Here is a 7,685-nt window from a genome sequence, read left to right as displayed (position 1 = left end):
GTCGGATGCTTAACTGACTGAGCCACCCAGGTGCCCCTGAGTCCCTAACTTTTAGTTGGGTGTCTTGTAAATAACATATAGGTGGATTTGTTTCTTTATCCAGTCTGACAGTCTTTGACTTTTAATTAAAGAATTTATGCATTTACCTTTATTGTGATTACTGGTATATTTGAATTTATTTTGCCACTTATATTGTGTTTTCTCTTTACCTGTTTATATGTCCTTTCTTTTTTATCATGTTATTTTGGATTTAGTTTTTTTTTCCTCATTTAATTTTCCCTTAAATAATTGGAAATTATATCTCTATTTTTATTTTTAAATGATTCCCTAGAAATTATAGAATGGATTTTAATTTAGCAAGTCTAAATTTCATTCATTCATCTATTCGTTTCTCAAATGATATAAACAACCTAAAATGCTTTAATTTGGATTAACCTTTCCCAACTTAAGAGTATTTACTATAATTATCCAATACTTTACTTCTTCTAGTCATTAACCTCTCAAATTACAATGTTGTTTTAGATTTACCCACTTATTTAACATTTTCTTGTCTCAGCATTTCTTCTTGCATCTCATACTTCCCTGGGGCTCATTATTCTTTCTTGTGTACATCCCCTAGAAATTGCTTTTGAAAAGGTCTTTCAATTTTTATTTTCTGAAAATGTCTTGATTTTATTCTTGTTATTGATGGACAATTTCTATGGTAATATCATTCTTGATGGTTATTTCCTTTCTGCTTAAAAAATTCCATTATGTTCAGATTTCTCATTGTACCTGTTTGGAAATCAGATGTCAATCTAACTTGTTCCTTTGCCAGCTGCTTTTAAGATTTTCTTTCTTTTTCTTTCTTTTTCATTTTCTTTTATTCTTTTTCCTTCCTTTTCCTCCATCTCTCTCTCTTCTCTTTCCTTTCCTTTCTTTCCTTTCCCTTCCCTTCCTTCCTTCCTTCCTTCCTTCCTTCCTTCCTTCCTTTGATGCTGTGTAGTATCATTATAATGTAAATATAAGTTTATTTTTATATAAGAAATATAAGAAACTTTTATTTCTTTTTATTCATTTTGCATGGGATTCATTGATTCACCTGAGGTTTTCTGTCTTTTGTAAATTCATAAAAATTCTTAGTCAACATCTCTTTGAGTACTGCCTTCTACATTTTCCCTATTATTTATCTCTTGTACTTTGATTTGATAATGTTAGATATCTTAATTATAGTCTCCATGTCTTCTTTCTTGAATATACATGTCCATTTTAATTTTTTTCTTTAAAGTTTAATAGCCTAAAAATGTCAGATTTATGTTAGTCTTATAAGTAAATGTATTCAAATATTTTTGATTAAGAGCATTTTAATCACAAACCAGCATATGTTACTGCAAATCCAGTTAAAATCTGCAAGCACAATGGAACCAACGGCAGCAATAGTTGGGCTCTTACCCTAAATGTATTTGGTGCACACTTCTTGAACTTTCTCAGCATCTGCAGCATTGAGTCCAGATTTTCTTTTGGTATACCTTTGCATTGGGTCCAACTTCAAGCTCAGGGATGGGAATTCTTCCATTATAGCATAAACATTTACCTACCGATATCTTTACAAATTGGACTTGAACATTAGATTTGCAACAACATGTTCGTTTTTAGAATAATTTTGGCTTGTGCAATTTTACTTTCAGCGATATGTATACACAGTCACATCTAATTCTTTTTGAACAATACATAACATGTCTGTAACAATGGCTGATTCACAACTCACATAGATGCCCCACAATCCTATATCTGTGTAGGAAGTATGGAAAGACTGGAAGCTATGGCAGAATTTGCCATGACAGATGAACTTGGCTGGCTGGCCAGATAAATTTATTCCTTCTCTGCAATGGCAATTCTTAGTTGCCAATCAGTGTATTTACAACTATGAAAGAGATTGTATCTGGATGTGCCCAACCAACAGCTTCATAAACAGCTCTTGCAAGATGTGCCAAAGCCAATCTTATTGTTATTCATTCAATTCTTACTTCCTATGAATTTGCAAGTAGGCAGACTTTGTATTTCTCTTTTGTGTGTAGACAAAAAGTCACCAAAATGAAACTTTGCTAACTCAAGCTGTTCATCATGGGAAAATCCTCCAGTTACAGCAAGGACTATTCTTGGCCCTTTATAATATGTGGTTACATAGTTCACTAAGTCTTTATGATTTTTAGGTTTGATATTTTCCATTGGTCCCCAAATTGCCCATCCAAGTGCAGTATTTTGATAAGTTGTGACATGTAGATAATAAAAAAACAAGTTCTTATAAATTTGCTTTCACGTCCTTCCATACTTACCTTCAATCTCTGTTTCTCTGAATGTACTTTTTTTTTTTTTTATTATATCAACAAGAATGTCTAAGGCTCTTGGCAAATCTTTAAAGAATTTTTTGGCAAAGATGTGGTCTACTTTCTGGAGGTATAGGTATTGAAATGAACACCCATGTTTTCATTTGAAGTTCCAGATCTAATTTAGGTCTCTTTTGGGTGCCCTTTAAATCCGTATGTTCTAGAGAATAAAATATTCCATTATTCATCTTATTTTCATTTAAGTTTCCAAGATCAATCAGTCAGAACCCAGCTGTATATGTCAAGAACCTAGAGCCTTCAGAGGCAAGTGAGTCCATTTCCAAACATGTTATTCATGTGTTGGAAACATCTAAAACAACTTGTGTAGTAGCCTGTGTATTTCACAATCTGTTCTTTTCAAATTATAATGACTGCCCAATGGCACCTCTGACCAGGAGCTTCTCAGTGAAACACCAGAGCCATGGGCAACAGCAGTATTCAGATGTCCACTGTTACCCTCCCCTCTCCATGGTTTAACTTCCAGTTAATTTTTTTTCAATTTTGCTTTCCCTCTTCTGCTCATTGAGTAACTCTCCAATTCTTTCTTCCAGTTCATTAATTCTCTCTTCCATTGTATCTAATGCTATATTTGTCTGCTGAGTTTTTCATTTCATTCATTATGTGCTTTTTTTTTTCATGTGGAAGTTCTATTTGGTTCTTTTATCAAAGCTATCTGATCATATTTCATAGTTTTCATACCTTGTTATACTTCAAATATTCTTTTTAAAAAATAAGTGTATCAAACTTATTTATTTTATATTTCTTAATTGATAATTCCAGCATCAGTCATTTTTTGTAGCTATATCCTGTCGTTCGTTATTTCTACTTATTCTCATTTAAATGACTTGTTTCCTCTTGTATTTTATATTTTTATATTTCAACGCATTTATAATTACCTGAGGAAAATACTTGAGGCTTCAGTTTAAGGTGTGTGTATATACCTGGGAAAGCATTAGTAATCTTGAATTACTTTAAATTAAATTTTAAGTTAGGTATTTGGGGACCACATATGTAGTGTGAATTCTAGATTCTCATTCTAAACCCTCATGAGAACCATTTGTGAATAGGAATTTTAGACTCTACACAGAATCAAGATTGAGACAAAAATACTTCTTTACTATTTTCCTTTGTGGGAAAGACATTCTTCTTTTGGTTTACCCTTGCATTAAAAATGTCACCTTCTGGGTCCTGGCCTATTTAGGGATTTTTTTCCCTCTCTTCACCCTGTTGAGAGCCTAGGGATTGCATCTTTACTCCTGCTTGGTTTATTAAAATAAAGACTCTAGGCCACCAGGAATAAGTAAATGTCTTCAGGGTCCCATTGCTTCCAGTGGTTACCTCTGAAAACTTGTGCTTTCTTGTATTTTTAGCTTCGATGATTTCCATTATTTTTCCTGACAGCTCATTTAAGCATTTTACATTTTTTATCCAGCATTTTTAGGCATTGTAAACCAGGGGGATTCTTCATGATATTTATTCCCTAATACTGTGGGAAGTGGAAGTTTGGGCAGTATTCTTAAATACTCTAATTCACAAAGTTTCTATTATAAAGTAAGCTGAATTGAGGAATTGACAAAGCTCTCCTCCTGCCTCAATAAAAAATCTTCTGAACACATCAGACACAAATACCTTAGCTTTTGGGGCCAAGTTATCATTGTACCTTATTATAGCAAGGTTGCTACTGTCCCAGTGCAACCCTGGACAACTTGTGCCATAGAAGACAGACTAAATATAGAGAGAATGATAGGGAACAGTGTCTGGTTCGTGGATAAGCACCCAGCATAAGTTACTTACTTGGAGCTTCAAAAACCTAATGAAGTGGGTAGCACTGCTTTCATTTATAAATAGGAAAACTAAATCTCAATGATGTTAAGTAACTCATCAGAAGGACACAGAAGGAGCTGGAACGTTCTGAAAGATCATCCAGGAATATCTTCTTAGAGCAGGCCTTCAGGGGATCCTGTAAGTCAAGAATTTACTCATTTATCAATACATCCATCCACCCATTTGTGAATTCGTTCAGTAAGCCTTTCCTGAGAATTTTCCTTGGGCACGACACTGTGCTAGGTACTGACATACAAAAATGAATAAGACGAAAAGCTTACGTTCTCATATGGGAAGACATATAAATAATTATAATATATTGCGGTGAGTTAAATGATAGGGACTACGAGAACATTGGGAGGGGCATCACCACTGAGAGCAGCTCATGTAGAGCTTTGGGGTGGGAAAAGGGAAAGTGGTTGCTGGTTGAAATGGGTGGTAAGATAGAGGTAGGAACATCAATAACAAGTAAAGGTGGAACAGTCTTTTAGGAGCTGGCTGCTAATTTTTCTCTTAAAAAGGGAGGGAAATAAAACTACTGCCTTTGAAAAAGATTTATTCTTTTTTGAAAAAATTTTTTTAATGTTTATTTATTTTTGACAGAGAGAGAGAGAGAGAGAGAGAGAGAGAGACAGAGCATGAGTGGGGGAGGGGCAGAGGGAGAGGGAGACACAGAATCCAAAGCAGGCTCCAGGCTCTGAGCTGTCAGCGCAGAGCCCGACGCGGGGCTCGAACCCACAGACCGTGAGATCATGACCTGAGCCGAAGTCGGACACTCAACCAACTGAGCCACCCAGGCACCCCGAAAAAGATCTATTCTTTACAGTTACCAGTAGGAAAGCTGTTGCAGTTCAAGTTTAGCCAGTTGCTAGATGGAACAAATCAGTAATGGTTTGGTTATCCACTTGTGATCTTTTCTGGAATTGAAACATCACACCGAGGAAAGACTTGTCTGGTACAACTGCTTATAATTGCACTTTCCTCTTGATTGTTCAAGCCCTTCTATCAGGAGTTCTAATCCAATTTTCTCATACCCCATCTCCCTACTGGCCAACAAAGTTTCCATGCTGGGTCTTGCAAAATTAAGCTATAAGCTTTTCTTCCACCAAAGGTTCAAATCTGAGCACGGATGTCAGAGTTAATCCAGTTACCCTGGCATTCTTAAACCCTTAGAAAAGTAGATTTGTCTTGCTGTCTTTTTAATGGTGTGGAGTTTTCCTCTACTCAGCAATTTTCTTCACTTTCTTCATTATACCTAATTGGGTTTATCTTTGTCTGAACCAACATGATGGACAGACCTTTTGGCAAGTGGACTGTGTTTATTTCTAGGGCTTAAAGTGTGGGTCATAGACATTGCTAGAGACTAAATATCCACTGGGAATCCTTATCCCACTCTAGCTGTTTGTTCTGAAAACAAAACTGTCATCAATGACCCTGGAAAACAGAACCTGGAGTTTTAAGGATGTTGTAGAAGTTACATGATATTACAGCTAAACCGAGTATGCCCAGTGGTGTTAATTGGGGTCAACTTCCAACACGCTTTTGAGGTCTGATTGCTACCACTACAGCCTAAGTCTCTTAAAGGCTGCATACTTATCAGTAGTCTAACGCAATCCCTGGTCTTTTAGATAAGTCACTTACCATTATAGTTGAACATAGAATTTGATATTGGGGTCTTCCCTCCCTAAACTTTTGCTGAATGATCGCTAATGAGAACTTTATATCCATAATGCTTGGCAATACAGTTTGGACAGGACAGAAGGACATGTATCAAATCCTCACTCTAACACTTTTTAAAGATATGGCCTTGGGCAAATGACTCAACCTTCAATAACTTCTTCATGGGCAAAACTGGACAATAGTGTTCACCTCAAAGGTTTCTTGTGAGGACTAAGTGAAACGTATATAAAGCACCTAGCATGGGGCATGGCTTAGAGTAAGTGCTCAATAAGTAAAGTAAGGCATGCCATTCTGATTTCCTCACTAACAAGGGCATCATGTCTGAGGTTTTACCAAGAATAGGTTGCTAACTGATTGCCAAGAAGAGAGAGACTACATATTTAGGTTTAAGTTTTTATGGAGAGTAAGAATGACAAGTCCACTTTGAAGCTGGTAGACTGATTCCCTCCACTCACCTCTGCCCAGTCTTTGGCAAACACTATGCAATATCGCAAGAAATACCAAATAAAGGGGAAGACCTTCAGAAGGTGAGAGAAGTTGAAATTACGCCATTGTTTTGCAGCCCTGGTCCTGTCTGTTGCTGCAGCCCAGGTCCATCATCCCCCATTGTGAACAGGTCTCTGTCGCCTGTAGTGCCTCTTCGCTTCTCACACCAGCATTCTTGAGATCACTTTGTCTCGTGTGCCTGAAGTTGGGTCCTACACTCAAGGAGCTCTGCTGGGGGTGGTGCCAAAGAGTGACGATAAGAAGAGCCCAGCCACATTTGTGTGCCGATGCCTAGGAACAATGTGAGCCTAGGAACGACGGCCACGAGACAGCACCTCTGTCTTCTCAAATTGCTCACCACGGTTCACTACATGAGACAGACCAGCACACGGGCAGTGCCACACAGCTTTTATGTAAGATTCTAGGAGCCACAGCCTACCCTCTGGGGAGGCCAGAGATAGGAACGTCCATGCTCAGAGATAAAGGTGTGAATAAGGAGTCGACCAAAGGGGCTGACACGTGTGCCCATGGGTGCACGTGCCCCTGTGTGTTCAGTGGGATATAAAGCGGGGGTGGGAAGGTGAGGAAGAGACGAGAGAAGGAGCATTTGGAAAATGCTTCTGGTGTGGAGATACATGTTATGCAGTGGTACTCGGAGGTGAGAAGAGCAGGGGATGTTTGAGGAACTCTTTGCCCAAGTGCTTGGTGCCTCACCTCTCTGGTGGCTTGTGAGGGGGTTCTGTTGCCTATTGGAGATTCCCTGGTGACCTGCCCAGCAGCAGTGTGGAGGATCCCTCTTCTCTGAAGACCCACTGTGAGAGCTAAGTCCTTTTTTCACTTCGTCTCCTTGGCATTTGTTTCTTCTCTTCTCTCCTCCTCCTCCTTTACTTCCCGAAATGTTTCTACTGCAGTTCTGTGCTATGTCGAGGAGTTTGCTGCCACGTGGGGCTCTAAGGGAACCGCAGATCAGGTCTGACCTCACCATTTGTGGGCTCGTGTGTTGGGCTCTGTGCCGACAGCTCAGAGCCTGGAGCCTGTTTCAGAATCTGTGTCTCCCTCTCTCTCTGCCCCTCCCCTGCTGGTGCTCTGTCTCTCTCTGTCTCAAAAATAAATAAACATTAAAAAAATAATGATATAAAAGAAGGGTTTTTTTAGGGTGCCTGGGGGGCTGACTGTTTAAGCGTCTGACTCTTTATTTCGGCTCAGGTCATGATCTCACAGTTTGCCAGTTCGAGCCCTGCCAAGCCTGCTTGGCATTCTTTCTCTCCCTCTCTCTCTGCCCTCTGCTACTTGTGGGTGCGCACGCTCTCTCTTCCCTCTCAAAATAAA

The 7,685-nt window shown here is 38.6% G+C and overlaps 1 pseudogene; it reads right to left on the bottom strand.

Moving 5' to 3' along the window:
* Positions 1–1,318: 1,318 nt before the first annotated feature.
* LOC124521056 (mitochondrial-processing peptidase subunit beta-like) lies at positions 1,319–6,477 on the bottom strand (annotated as a pseudogene).
* Between the last annotated feature and the right edge of the window lie 1,208 nt (positions 6,478–7,685).

The sequence above is a fragment of the Lynx rufus genome, unplaced genomic scaffold (genome assembly GCF_022079265.1).
Source record: "Lynx rufus isolate CCGP_SWC_20201006 ecotype Redwood Valley unplaced genomic scaffold, mLynRuf1.p SCAF_3, whole genome shotgun sequence".
In the NCBI taxonomy this organism is placed as follows: domain Eukaryota; kingdom Metazoa; phylum Chordata; class Mammalia; order Carnivora; family Felidae; genus Lynx; species Lynx rufus.
The sequence above is the reverse complement of the archived record's forward strand: the minus strand, read 5'-3'. Positions and strand labels throughout refer to the sequence as shown.